At 41.3% G+C, this 15,251-nt stretch overlaps 1 protein-coding gene across 2 annotated transcripts in view; it reads right to left on the bottom strand.

Annotated features, from left to right (window-relative positions):
- The window catches only part of LOC145304577 (sestrin homolog), a 394,235-nt gene that overhangs the window by 280,879 nt on the left and 98,105 nt on the right, over positions 1-15,251 (bottom strand). The window lies entirely within an intron of this gene.

Raw genomic sequence — 15,251 nt, 5'->3', positions numbered from 1 at the left:
AATTATCTCAGATGATAAATCTGATAACGCACAAAAATTCACTTCTCCTTGGCGAACGGTAGACATCTTTAATATTTCATTGTTTACATTTGAAGGAGAACAGGGTGCCCAAAAATATCTAGTGATCGATCCCCAAATTACGCTAGCGTTAGAACTTAAAGATAAAAAACATTTTGAAAATCTAATTCCCGAATTATCTTACTACAAAACTAATATTGATAACTTAATGGTATGGTTCACAAACTCTGTAAAACCATATTTCCCACTTTTAAACGCTAAGGAAAAGGATGACATGTTACCACTAGAGATTTTCTATTCCTACCAACAATATAGTAAATTAATTGTCCCCGAAACTCGCTGTTTACAGAACCATTTTCTGTCTAAAAGTAGTATTCAGACTCATCGTAAAAAACTAGTTAGGGCGCTCGGTGAACTGGATTTGGTAATACAGTGCGATAGTCTTAAAATCAATGTTTCTTTGGGAGAAAATTTACCCTGTTTTGTGGATCATTTCTCGGTTTCAATCAATAATAAGACTATGGGAATATCACCATTTTCACGCAGATTGGTTAACACCACCCATTTAACTCCGACTAAATGTTCCGAAAATCCAATTTTCTTACATTTGTACCAAGGAAAATTCCTTGGGAATCAAGGGCAGGGTATGCAAATATTAAATGTAAACCAATATCTTATGGATAAACCGATTAGCCTATTTCTTTATCATTCTTGGCAAAGCCTAGAAAAAACTAATTTCTCAGAAAGTGCCGAGGAATTATACCTCAGCCAACTTGCCGCAGACTCCAATAATTTTGAAGTAAAAATAACTGACTCCTGGTTTATTCAAACTTATCATAAGGTGGTTGATTTTCTATCTAGTACTTGGTATCATATAGTGCTTGTAGTAGCAGCCATCCTTACAGGAATAGGGTCGTTATTATGCGTCGCATTTATCATCTATATATTAGCCTGCACCAAAATTCACGCGTACAAAGAAGGAGGTACGAGCGAAACACACGAATTGCGGGATTTTACAAATAATGGGGAAAATTAATCTCCAAAAAACGGACGACCTGTAAACAGACATATATACCTATAAGATTGTCGTCCCTAAAGGTCGTCTTTGTAAAAATATTTCCTTATTCGGTATAAGGAATTAATGACCCTTAATTTTAAGTTTATTATTTTTATTTTAGGATATCCCAGGCGGAATTTTTCAAGGGGTTTCCACCACTCCCATGGGGCCGGTCACTCTTCATACCGTCGAGGATATGAAGAGGCACCCTTCTACAATGAAGAGGACTATTATTACGACAGCAATCATGGCTATCCCCAGGGCGGCCCTGAGGAAGCCTACTATGAACCTGACGAGAACAGGTATCAGCCGCGAGTAAAACCGCCACGCAACCCTGAAAACCTCAGTGAACTTCAATGCGTCTCAAAATCGATCCACGTCTACCGCACCGCGGGAAAAGATGTTCCAAAGGAACTCCTTGAATTGCAAGAAAAATTGCGGCAGGCTAAAAATTTAGAGGCCAACGAATATCCCGATAAAGCCAGGCCTAGGGCCAGGCCTCTAATGGAACAAAATAGGGGAGGGGAACCGCAAAAAAATCGGGTGGAATCGCCACCAAAACGTAGTGCCTCACCTGAACTGGAGGTAGTCGCCGTAAAATCAGCCCCAAAAGCGGTAGAAAAACGTCCGCCAACACCAACAGGCAGCGGCGGCCCAGCAGCCAAGAAGGCTAAGGTGGAAACTCAACCGCCTCCATTACCCCCTAAAAAGAAAGAGACATTAGCAGAAAGCAAAATTGAGCCTAAGGCTTTTTGGGTGACTGCTGAGGAATGGAAAAAAGTCCTATCCTCCACTGTAAAAGAAGCAATGGAGGAAGCTCTTCTCCCCTTCCAGAGGAGCCTGGAATCTAAAATTGCTAGCAATGCTTCATTCGTTGAGAAAGCATATATACAACATGGCAAGCGCTTTATTGAAATTTCCGCAGAATTACTGCGGAACCGCAAAACTTTGCGCGAAAAAATTCGCACTGTCTCTGAGGACTCGACCGTTGAGTTAAAATCACGAATGACCACGGTTATTGAGGCCACTAGTCGATTGTTGGACCAAAACTCTGACAGGGTAATTAAATATATTAATACTCGTTGTAATATTATGAATGTACCTGGGCAGAATGTGGCGACCATAGAGGCATCCCTTCCCGCTGAGGACGTATCCCGGCCAGATGATGATGGAGTTGAGCTGGTTTCCCACTATGGCGGTTCTGAGTGCTCTGATGAGTACAGGCCCACCGATAGAGAAGGCAATCCCGAGGTCCTGGATCCTGCAGAGGAAAACAGTGACACAGAGCTCGATGCTCAAATTAGTGAGCTCTTTCCATCTGGAATTGATCTGCCTGTTAATCCGCAGGCTGGCGCTGTCTCTGAAGATCCAGTGGCCACGGCTCCCTGTGAGGGCGTGTTGGCCCTCCAGAATGCTGTTGCTCAAGAGCTTCCAGCAGCTCCAGAAGATCCTACTTCCTCAGAACCCAATCCTGTTGATATCGTAAAGAGGGCTATGGCCGCAATCGAAGAACCTGCGAGTACAACAGCAACCCGCAGAAGCAGGCGTGCAGGTCAACTGTGAGGGAATATTTCATATTCCCTCAGAAGGAGGCGAGTGTGGTATTCACCATCCAAGTTTATGCATCTCCATCCCTGTCCACATTCCTATACTTCTCTGGCTGAGTCAGACCTCCACTTGTAACCGCCACTATACTCCATCCTGCTGTGTTGAGGGGCTAGTTGATTTTATGCAGGCCTTGTGAGAACATCTCTCCCTCAGCTTGCACTTGGTAGACTGTATACCTATATGCTAGGTTGTCGACAGTCTTAGTCCCATATTCCTGTGCACGTGGTTTTCTGTCCTTTACAGAAAACGAGACGTCCAAGCCTTTAATTGATATCATATTAAATATATCCTATAATAATAATCCCATTAATCTGCCTATTCTAACCAGTTTAATTGCTTAATAAATATTGTATTTTTTAGAAATACCTTTGTTATATTATTGATATTTAATTGTATCGAAGCTACTCTATACTCGTATTCCGGTCTGTCTGTACATCCCCTCATACGTCAATTTGATATTCCTAAACTAAACTAAACTAAACTAAAATTTTAATTATGGCTGTGATTTTGTAAAATAATTTTCCTGGTTTAATTACATTAATCTTCAATTCTATTCTAATATATATATTCTAATATTTACTTAATTCTTGAATTAAATTCCTAAATTTGAATTTCTTTGTTGTTGAACTCGACAGGTTTACTATGTTCTGTGAAATCACTTCTGCATAAATATCAACAGTTTAATTCATATTTCCACGGATCTTAAGGGATAGGACAATGGACAATAAAGTGAAGTGCATTCCAAATGATGATGAACAAAATAGCCCTATTGTAGATTAGCATTATTGGTTGAAAAGTTTAGCTACTACTAGTTTGATCCAACAAATAAAGTACAATAAATAAAACAAATAAAACAACAAATAAATTAAATGTAACATATGTTCTTATGCCAACAAATGAGATAAAGTTTATTAAAAACTTTAGGTATCAGAATAAGTTACAATTCATTGTACCCTACCTTCCTGAGTATTTAAAAGTATTATAATCTTAATATAAAAATTTTTAGATTAATAAATGTTTAAAAAAACTCCACCAAAATATTATAAAATTTGTCAGAAATAAAGATTTTTGCTAATATGATAATGACTTTCATGATTCTTTTGCGTTTATGATATTTATATTTATTTGTAATGCAGTTAAATTTAAGCCATTCTCATTAAAGTAAAACACTAGAGGGAGAAAGGGTTAAATAACTGTATCTCCCCATCGCAACTGTCTTGTGCAACCTTTCTATTGGGTCATTGAAAATCAACCAATGGTGTCACTTATATTAACACAGCCAAGTAGCAGAAAATAGTTTAGAAGCAGACGAAAAAGGTCATTGAAAAAGAAAGGGATGTAGTTGTCTGTATATAAATCTATACCATAGATCTGTTTTTTTTTAAATTCTTGGTTAGGTATTATGATTTATAATTACTTTCTGGTGCGTCAGTGATTGGACACCCGCTGCTCTGCTGTGTGTATAGGATTTCAAGTGAGTAGTGTTTGTTTGTGAAATTTCATATATACAAGGGAGAGATCATGTTAAATATCATTTTATTTACAATTTTTATGAAAGGACATTTCAATCCCTTGCTAATTAAATCTTTCTATCAAAATCAATCTATTGTTTTGTTTCTTAGATAATATGTATTTAGAAGTACCTCATTCACTGTCTAATGGAGGACAAATTTGCATCATTCTCTATTCATATAATATTTCACTTTGTCTGTCCGTCTGTCCGTCGTTTTTTGGTGAAAATAACATAAACAAATAAACATCCAATTGGTCCGATCCCTGCTTAAAGGTATCAAAAATGCCTAAATTAACGAAAAAAGCTATCCGTTCCAGACGTATAGATGACAACATCCATAAAATCGAAGCTCTGAAACTGTAGGACAATCGGACATTCACACTTGTATAGTGTCAGAACTGAATAATCATAACATAAATGTATAAGAGTCAAAGAAAAATTGTAAGTCAATTTGTCGAAAAACTGTTTGATACAGGATAATGTTTATGGCTATACTTACACTTTCAGGACTTATAGAGTTGCTTCTTTTATAATATTGTACTTTGTTGTCCCAAGAATCAGTATTCCAAAAATCAGATCTATCAGATAATTAGTTAGTTCTGGTAGTGATTATAGAAAAACGTACCTAAACTACTACAGGAATCACCATGCAAAGTTTGAAATCGATAGGACAATATTAACTTGCCTAAATTAATGGAAAAGGCTATCCGTTACGTATAAAAACATTTTAGTAGTAATACTAATCCCTATATTATTGTACTTGAGTTGTTGAGTATGATATTTCAGAAATTAAATTTCCTTTCTGATAGCAGATTTAATTTCCGTTACAGCTCCATTTACACTATATACTGATATCCAGGTTGCACCTGTTAAACCTGGCAGCTTTGTGTTAGCCTCGTATAGCCGCAAGATCTTATTTTAGTGTATCTAAGACATGGTTATATGGTCAAACATCCTTCAAACAACCAACCCTTTTATTGCACGACCTTTGTCTTAAAATGCTAACTGTGCATGGAAATGAGTTACGACTGTTTTGACCAAAGCATTCCCTTTTTTTATCATCCCTTAAATATATTTTAAGGGGTAAATATAGTCTTACCCCCACCCCCAATTGGGCGCCCGAAATACCTTAGCTTCACTTCAAATAATTTGCCAAGGAGGTGTTGTTGGTCTTAAAAGTTTAATCAAATTTTGTCCATACAACATTGTAAACATACAAATAATACTATTTAATAGATAAATCGTATTGCAAGTTTTAGACTATTTTCTCATAGAGGATAGAATGAAGCTATCAATGTCTTAATACCTCACTTTTTTCTTTCATTTAATTAAGAGTTAAAGTATTCTTTTTAAAGTATTTTTTTGTAATTTTATCTTAAGCATTTGTTAATTATGCTGTTTTAAAAGTGCTCTTAATTTTGCATAAATATATAGAGAATTTGCACATATGTATAGCATGAGATGGTAACACAGACACTTTACATATATGTATATGGTGTGTGTAATGTGTTCTTTTCAATTGTGTCTCGCCGGAAAAATCTCGCTTCTTTCATTCCGTTTCTAACAGAAGGACGGACAGACGAACATATATTTCGAATTATAGAGCAGCTTTGTTACTAATACAGGATAAATAATACAAAGTAGAACGATGTATGTATGTCTGTTTGTTCGTTTGTACCAAAGGATCTCGCTAACCGCATGACTGATCGGGTTCTCCTTAACAGGGTAGCTTCTCATAGGTCCCAGGATGGTTCATAACTATTTTGGAGGAGGGTACCACCCCCCTCCCCCTTAAAAAAATAATTTTTTACTTTAAAAAATCAAATTAAATAAAATTGGTTTTGAGATTCAACTCCCCCCTCTTTAATTGCCCCTAGATACCTCTAGGGGAGAAGCCGCCAGTACAGGATAAATAAATATAGTTATGTAAAGTAAGCATGTACCGATTCCATGTATGAATGTATTTTCATTCTTATAGTCTCAATTCTTGGAAAACACTTTTTTAAGTCTAGCCTTAAAAGCTCTATTACAAAAATACATGAGGAAATTATAAGATAATGATTGCTACGCCTCTAAAGGCCTTTAGGGAAAATAGGGAAAGGGGATGATAATCCAAGTTCAATTTTCTTTTTGAAGGAGAAAGTTAATAAAGCGGTAGGGGAATTTCTCTTGGGGGGTTAGAGGTACCCCTTAAATAGTTATAAACCTTCCCTGGACCTACGAGAAGCTTCACTGTGAAGGACATACGCTTTAGTCAGACGGAAAGACATAAAGACAGACGTCACTAAGGATTAAATTGCTTTTAAAAACTTTTAAATTGTCCTTTTGATTTAAAACAAGACTAACGAAATCTGTACGCGAAGTTTTTTTTTGCTTTTTCTTAGGAGCCCTGTAGACGTGCAAGTGTTAGACATATATATAATATACATGTGAAGTATTAACGTTACTTATGGCTTTTATAGGATAGTCCATTTTTTTAAGCATGACCTTTAAAAAGTTTATATTTATAGAGGTTGCAAATCTTAAATTAACTTCACGTACAAGACATTAGTTTTGTTATTGTAAATATTTTTAGCCATACATGTGCAATATCAGCGTTACTTATGCTTCTATAAAACGTTTTTTTTATAAGTAGGGTATGTAAGACTTAACGTTTTTCCATATAGCTCCTATTGTTGATTTAGTCATCTTAACATTGTCCTGTCGATTTCAAACTTTGCATGGTAATTCCTGTCACAGTCAGGTACAATTTAGAAATCGTAGCAACTATATAATCCAAGCCAAAAAAACCATCCGTCTATTTACAATATGCTGATTTTATACTTCTTTGACAACAAATTTTTATGATAAAATTATCTTTGTAATATTACTTAGTTTTGGAACTGTGAACTAGTACAGCAAGGTTCATTATTTTAAACAAATCATCTCTATAATCACGGGACCTAAAAGTGTAAGGATATCCTAGTCAGATTCCAGTTTAATAAAGAATTTCCATATACTATGGAATAAAAGTCATTTTTTTATTTACCATTGTTTTTTTGGTAATTTTTGTCCCTAATCGTTAAGTTTGACTCTTCAATAATCTATTGATATTTTGTTTACCTTATTAAAATTGAAGCGTCCGTCTGCTTTTTTCGTTAATTTAGGCATGTTAGAATTATCCTATCGATTTTTCAGTTTTTCAACAAATTTACTTAAAATTTTGTTTAAACATTTATATATTTATATTTATAAATATCGGACACTCTACAAGTGTTAATGTTCGTTTGTCTTACCTTTTCAAAGCTTCGCTTTTATGGAAGTTGTCATCCTTGGTATTACTTGGTTTTGATTTGCATTTTTAAATAATCTATTTATGCTGTCACATATGTGAATTCAAAGAAACTAAATGTGATACATATTTGACTGATTTGTGTATTTAGGAAATGCTTATTCGAATGGCATCAATATTCGTGATTCAAGTTTTTTTTTGCACACAGGGAAAAGGGATTGCAAGATAATAAATATAGGATGTATAGATCAACAATCCATTTATTGGGCCAACAGTATCAAAGTTTATTAACAACCTATTTTGGAAGTTTATGGAACAAAAAGAAAGTTTTATTTCATTCATATGTTAAATGTCTTTGCATGGAGAAAAAAATGTTATTGAACAAACATAAATTATTTTTTTTTTTAAATTGGACGGATTTGTGTCTGATGTAACTGGAAAAAGTTTCTCAAAAATCAGCCATGTGACGTCATAAAAAAGAGTGATTATCCATCTCTTTTTTAGGGGTTTTCTTTACCTCTTCTCCCTGCATCTCTCTCATTTTTATGACGTCACATGGCTGATTTTTTAGACACTTACGTCCAGTTACGTGTCTAATTGACCATCAAAGGTAAAAAATCTATTGTTAAGGTATTGTAGACAATTTTGGATATTTAAATGCCTGTGTTAGATGTATTTTTGTCAGCATACCTAAGATATATAGCAAATTACTGTCGAATTTACATCCAGACAAACAATTTTGACAAAATTACATCCATTGTATTTCTGCCAGTTGAGGAACGGCAACGTCCCTTAAGGTACATCAGTGAAATCTCATTTTTTGCAATACTATTCAAAGGGGAAGAGGGAGGGGGGATATCTTAGCCTTAACCCCCCTAGCTCTTTCTACAAATATATTAATTAAATTCATTGAAATTATGGTAAGTCTAGAAAATACAGGATAAATCTTTTTAACATTAGGGTCGGTCCGTACGTCCGTCCGTATGTTACGGATAGCTTTTTTTCGTTAATTTGGGCATGTTAGAATTGCCCTATCGATTTAAACTTTGCATGATGATTCCTTTAGTAGTTAGGAACAATTTAGAAAGCGTATCAACTCTATAATTGTTACCAGAATGTCCGTACGTCCATTTTAAACATGCTAATTTTTAACTTTTTAACAACAAATATTTATGTGATATAATTGTCGGATTGATCTGATTTTTGGAATACCGATTCCTAGGACAACAAAGTACAATGTTATAAGCGAAGCCTCTCTATAATCAAGTCCTAAAAATGTAAGTATGTCCTATAACATTATCCTGTATTTAAGCAGTTTTCAACAAATTTGCACTCTACAAGTGTCGGTGTTCGTTTGTCCTACCGTTTTTGAGCTTCGCTTTTATGGATGTTTTCATCCTTGTTTATTGAATATTTTGAAGAAAAACAGGGAAGTTGTAATCCATAAGTAGCCAAACAAATAAAAAGTTACACGAATATTCAGAAAGAAACATCCATTATCCATAGCGAGGAATCTTCTCGAGGAAATTCAAGAAGCATATCTAGCAGTCATCTTATTTAACCCTTTACAGTCGGGCCCCTTGCCGCACCTTAATCGGTCGAGGGGGGGGGGGCGTTCAACGCCCCCCCTAATTATCTCAGTTCCTATTAGAGCTAGAGGGCTAAATTTTTTTGTGCAAGTTCCCTGTTTGATAATGAATTTCCGACCTTTTATAAGTCTAAGTCAATTTTCGCTTCCTTCACCCTTTTATTTAACAACCTTTGTTTTTAGGTCTTTTTTTATTTAAAAATTTCAAACGGCTGTAATTTTCTTATTTTTGAAGCTAGAAGAAAAATTTTTTCCCTGAAAATGTTTATTTTTATGTAAATTTTACATTAGAAACATCAAAATATAAATTTTAGCAGCCGCAGCTGTACTTGGCAGCTGCCAGCCGCCGCAGTCGGCGGTCGGCGGGAAAACGGCTGTTGATCTTCATGAAATTTTAATACGTTATGTAGACATGTAAGAAAAGCTTAAGTTTAAAATTTGAAGTCTCTAAGTCAAAAATTGCGGCCACAGGAGCCTTTTAAAGATTTCTGGAGACCTGGAGGATCAGGACCTGCAGGATCATACCTGGAACCTGAAAGTGACTTGAACACCTGTATTTCATATAAGGATGTACTACTAGAGGATTTTTTAGTATTTTGGTATGATAAAATGCTTTGTTTTAGTCAAAAAAATATGTTTGCTCTTTACCTGGATGACCCTGCCAGGTTTGCTGGCATCCTGTGCCCGCCAGGATGGAGATATTCAAAAAATTCCAACTTTCAGTTATGTGTCATACCCATACTTAAAAAGTCAAGCAGTTTGGGCTCTTTATCTTTCACACACAGAAAATGAGATAAAAAAAACCGGATGGGGGGGGCGTTCAACGCCCCCCCCCCCCGACCGTTAAGGGTTAAAAGAAATGGAATTGTCCAAATGACATTATAGACAGAAAACAGACTATAAATGGGAGTTATACTTCTTTCATAGAAAATTCGAGTATAGTCCCTTTCGTGGCGACACCCCTTAAGGAGTGTTTCTGTGGTATGCGGCAGCTCTGGACCATGCAGAAACCAGGACATTATAGTGATGCTACGCACCTAGCTAAATCCTGTTATTCTACAATTATAAGGCCACCTGAAAATATGTCAGATAACGGTACTGGTTTCATCTCTCAGTTGTCCTGCAAATGGAGGGAGGGGGTGTTACCCCTCCCTCTCCCATCTTAAGCACCGGAACCTTCCTCTTCAACCACCAAGTTATCAGCACCACCTCAACCCTGAGGATAAAGGATCTAAACCTGCCCTCACCTGATAGAATCACCCCCACACAGACTGTTGTTGTCACAAGTAATCATCAAACCTTCCCTCTTTAGTACCCAGACCTACCACTCAACCCCTCTATGCTTATCCACCTATTGTGTTGCTCCATGGGCTATCCTGCCTGCCCCAGACAGGGATAGCCATCTACCTAACCATTGCAATTATCTATGTTTTACTGTATGATTTATCTTTAACTATCTTTATTCCTAATCCATATGTATTTATATTATGGTTAACTGTATTCTTAATCCCCCCCACCCTTTCCAGGGATGGGGACTCATGATTGCCCAAACTGACTATTGTATATGTATTATAATGCTTTTATGTTATGATCATTTATTCCTATCCATGTAGTTATTGTTTGTTGTATATAGCTTCAGTATCTTACAACCCTTCAATAAAGTGACAACTGAAATAGATGTTGATCATTATCTAGTGAAAGCTAGAGAAGCGTAGCTTCTCTATAGTAAGGTGTCCACGTCTGTTCACACTGCCGTAGTCTTTATTCGAACTCTGGTGTCTGCCATTTACCCTAGGCGGATACCACAATTTTGGTGACAGCTGTGTGAGATTACGGCGAACCACAAGTGTAGAGCAGACGCGCATCTGAGGCGAAGGTACTCCCAGCAGTGAATCTGGCAAAACTGACGCAAGCAACCTGAATTACCCACCCTGGATAGCAAAGTTTAACTCTGCATCCGGCAGTTGTGGAAGCAAGACAGCGAAATTTGATGAATAACCGCGAGCAGCGCTGATATCTAACGGAGAATTGAGCGCCAAAAGGGCTGAAACAGGCCTGCGGACCGGCTGAAACAAGCCAAAGAAGTGTAAACGGCTGAAAATAGGCCAATTTTACTGCAAGAAATAGCAGGATCCGAACCAGTGGCGCTAGTAGGACGGGACATTCCCTGCCGCCATCAGCTGGATTTGGATAAGCGGCGCTAGCAGGACGGGACATTCCCTGCCGCCGATAGGCTGAAACATGCCACATAGCTGCAAGCTGCGAGCCAACATACGAGTGTAGTGCACCAGAACAGAGAAAAACTACGTCAACTCTAAGTGTCCTGAGAGGCTACAACGCAGCCACCCATCTAGAAAAACAGATATTATATTACAGTGCAAGGATTACCACCCTGGTGTTATGGCCAAACAATAGATTTATGAGCAAAGCTTGGCAAACAAATTGTTGTGTTGTGATAAATCTAAGAATAGAACAGGCTTGGATTATTGGGTATTGTGATAACAACTAAAAATAGGACAGAGTTGGTAAACAAATTTGTTATGCAATTGTGATAAGGACAATAATAAAAGCTAGATGCAATATAAACAAGGACCCTGATACACAATCAAAATATCTCAAGCCCACAGCACAATAACAATACACCCCTTATTCCAAGGGAAGGGGAGAAGCCCCTCTCCATTGAAGGCAAATACAATCAGGGTGATATAATAGATAAACCTAGGATTAAGAAGAAAAGGCAATATTACACCAGCCCACAGTTACCCCCCTCTCTCACAGGGGGAACGGACGGAGTTACCCCCGTCCCCTTACGCGCTTCCCCCTTCCTACCCACACTAGATTAAGTCCGTCTGTAGTGTGGGGCTAGCGATCGGACACACAGAGCGCCATTCACGGGTAGCGCAACAGAGTGCGGAAAATATCATAAATCCACCGGACGAAGCTGACCAATGAGAGAGCGAGTTGAGGGGTGAGAGCGCGTTTTCCCCGTGTGCGCGGATTTGACGGTGCGGACGCGCGTTGCAAGGACAGGAGATTTCACGCACACACACACACACACACACCCACACAGGAGAGGGGCCATTCTATAGCATACATCAGAGATATTTTTTTTAGGAGAAAAACTTGCAAGCTCCTCCCTCCCTGTCTACAGTGTGATAAGGAAAACTAAACCAGTTCCTTGAACCCGCTCAGACCCTCAACATCTCCTAGCTCTGCCAACCCTACTTCAAAGCTGAGTGGTTAGTGAAACAAATATATGTATATATAACTACCCAAGTGATAAATAATGTTGTTTTTTTTGTATCATGGGTACAATCAAGTGAATACTAACCTCACCAAACAACACTGGAAACTGATATGGTAACTGAACGAAAGTACGCCCACCCTGTGGACATAGCCTGACTTGCTGCCCCACACTGGGCAGTGGTGGTGTGTACCTGGACCATCGACCCTCATAGTTGTGAACTATATACAGAGGAAGCGTGATTTTTTTGGAGCAAGGAGGAAAAGCTAGCTAGCTCTGGGGATATTCCTACACACGTATATATATATATATGGGCGTGTAGCCATGTATATATATAGATAGCCTACCTATCCATATATCTACTAGTGGATACGCTCCTAGAGACATCTGTGGATGCCTAACATATTCCCTGTTACCTTTAAAGGGCGAATATAGCTAAGATCCGCTGGTTACCACAGAAATCAAGAGCTATACTGGAAAGGAGAACAACTCAGGCTCAACAGTTAAACAAGACGCTGGCACCAACAGACCAACACCCTGCTACTTATCATGGGGGCGCGCCAGCCACAGAAACTCTTGAGCCAGGAGGACCGAGCCTACGGCTACGTGGACTACCACCCTAATTACACAGCTATAGTATTTATACTAGGGGTGAGCCGGCTCGAACCTCCTTGCGGCGCGGCTACTCTACTCTGCTTCTATATCTACAAGATACTACTTCTGTTATTACTTTGGCCTACTGTGTTGAGTACAGTGAACATCAAACACATGCCAGGTCACAGACCCCTGGTCCCTGAGATGCCCTTGTCTGGAAGGGTGACTGAATGTCCGCTGCACAGCTCCTGTTCAGTTGGTGCTCCACACACGAGAAATAGCAATACTGGACTGGGGATTGCTGAACCTGTAGGTGTCCTCCTGGGGGTGTTGAACGATGCAACTGAGCCTAATGAGAAGGTGACAAGCTTCAGAGATTTAGTGGCCAGCCCCAAGATGGACACTACCACCAGAACTGAGACTCCAATGGGGCCCAGCCCTAGGGCCAGTACCACCTGTTTCTGGGGTGGAAAGGTCCTCCCTGGCGCTGGCCTCACCAAGCTGGAGGATGGGGAGCTGTCCCAGGGGAATAGGCTCTTCACCCAGATGCCCGACGCGTACCTGGGGGTGGGGGAGCCGCCACCCAAGCCTCCCTGGGAGCCCCCAGGCATGGAACGACTGGGGACCGGCCTAAGGATGGGGACTGGTGACCTGCTGCAGTGGAAGACTTTACCCAGCACGGAGGGAGCAGGGTTGACCAGCAGCAGTGAGGCTGTTCCCCCACACTCCAAGACCAGATGCCGCTACTCTGTTGAACCACTGCACATGTCCCAGCCAAGTTCCCCCATGCTGCTGAAGATGGAGGCCCACCAGGATGCAGAGCTCCAACCAGGGAAGTCAATAAGAAGGCCACCCCTTGCCAAGACCAGAACCACCGCAGGGGCTCCCCACCAGCAGCTGACGGAGCCTGGCAGGGACGCAATACTAGCTGGCAACTCTGGCCCAACTCAGGTGGCTACCAACAGTCTGCTGACAGTCCGGAATACAGTTCAGGCTACCATCAGTATGGCATCTTCTGGGCCTTGCTGGTCCACCTGTGGGTACCTGTCCACACACTGGCCACAGGTACCCCCCAGAGATCATAGCCCCCTTTCCGACTGGCACCATCAACAGCCTTTGCTACCAACCACCTGGCATACCCAGAGGCAGGATCCCTCATGTGGAGAAGCACCTGCAGAAGCTAAGGCCGAGGCTGGCCTCGCCACCCAGGGGAGGAGAGCCGCTGTTGGATGGAAGGAACCTGTGTGTATGGGGAGGAGGCTGAATGTAACCAAGGAGCCACCACAAGCAGCCCAGCACCGCCTGACCCCTAGTAGGGGAGACCCTGTTTGTCAGCTGGTGCCCCAACTGGAGGAGGAGAGACCTGGCAGGTTGATACACCCTGGGGAAGCCGGCCTGATGGGACCCAGCTGGACGAAGGGGCGCTGCCGCTTCAACGGCCACACAGCCGCCAAGTGTAGAACCGGTTGGGACCGGGCAATGAAGAAACACCAGGCCGCCCAACAACCTGCAGGCAACCCGTCTGCCACCCAGGTCCACCTGGAGGGAGATGCCCAGCCGTCACCCCAACTAGCTGCCGCCGCTGGGGCCGCGGCTACCCAGGAGTCTGTGTCTCAGATTGGGACCATGGTGGCCAGGATCAACGTGCTGGGAGGAGCGGCTGAACCCAACCGGGTTGGCCTGGACCTCAGCCGCAACCACAGGGGACCGGTGTCCGTAACCCCTGTCACCCCCAGCAAGAACCGAGGGGCGCTACCCAGCGCCACCGGGACGGTGTACGGGGAGGCCCTGGCGGCCACCGAGTGGGAGAGGCAAGAGGCGCTAGCCAGCGAGTCTGAGTCGATGTATGGGACGCCAACCGGCGTCGCCACCTGGAAGGAACGAGAGGTGCTTCCCTGCACCACCAAGCTGATGTCTGGGGCGACAACCGTCACCGCCACCTGTGAAGACTGGGGGGTGCTATCCAGCGCCCCACGCTGGTGCCTGGGGCGACAACCGTCGCCGCCACCGAGAGACCTGGACCCCTGTGAAGACTGGGGGGTGCTATCCAGCGCCCCCACACTGGTGCCTGGGGCGACAACCGTCGCCGCCACCGAGATACCTGGACCCCGGAATGAACCCGCAGCCCCAGAGGAAGGGGTGACACCCGTCACCCCCAGCCAGCCAGAGCCCCCAGCCAGCAGGGAGAGTCCAGCTGTCCCTCACCCTCAACTGCATCCAGCTGTCTACCTCCCTCAACCAAGCCAGGGTAATTGTATTGCACTGGTGTACCAGGACGTTTGGGCTTGGCAAAACTTGCCTGCGCCCCCTGCCTCTGCCCCAGGAGCCAGGGTATCAGCCATTACCAGCCAAACTGAA

Source organism: Acartia tonsa, chromosome 13, assembly GCF_053477335.1.
Source record: "Acartia tonsa isolate MP-2025a chromosome 13, ASM5347733v1, whole genome shotgun sequence".
NCBI lineage: Eukaryota > Metazoa > Arthropoda > Copepoda > Calanoida > Acartiidae > Acartia > Acartia tonsa.
Note: the sequence above shows the minus strand (reverse complement) of the source record. Positions and strands in the feature narration are given on the sequence as shown.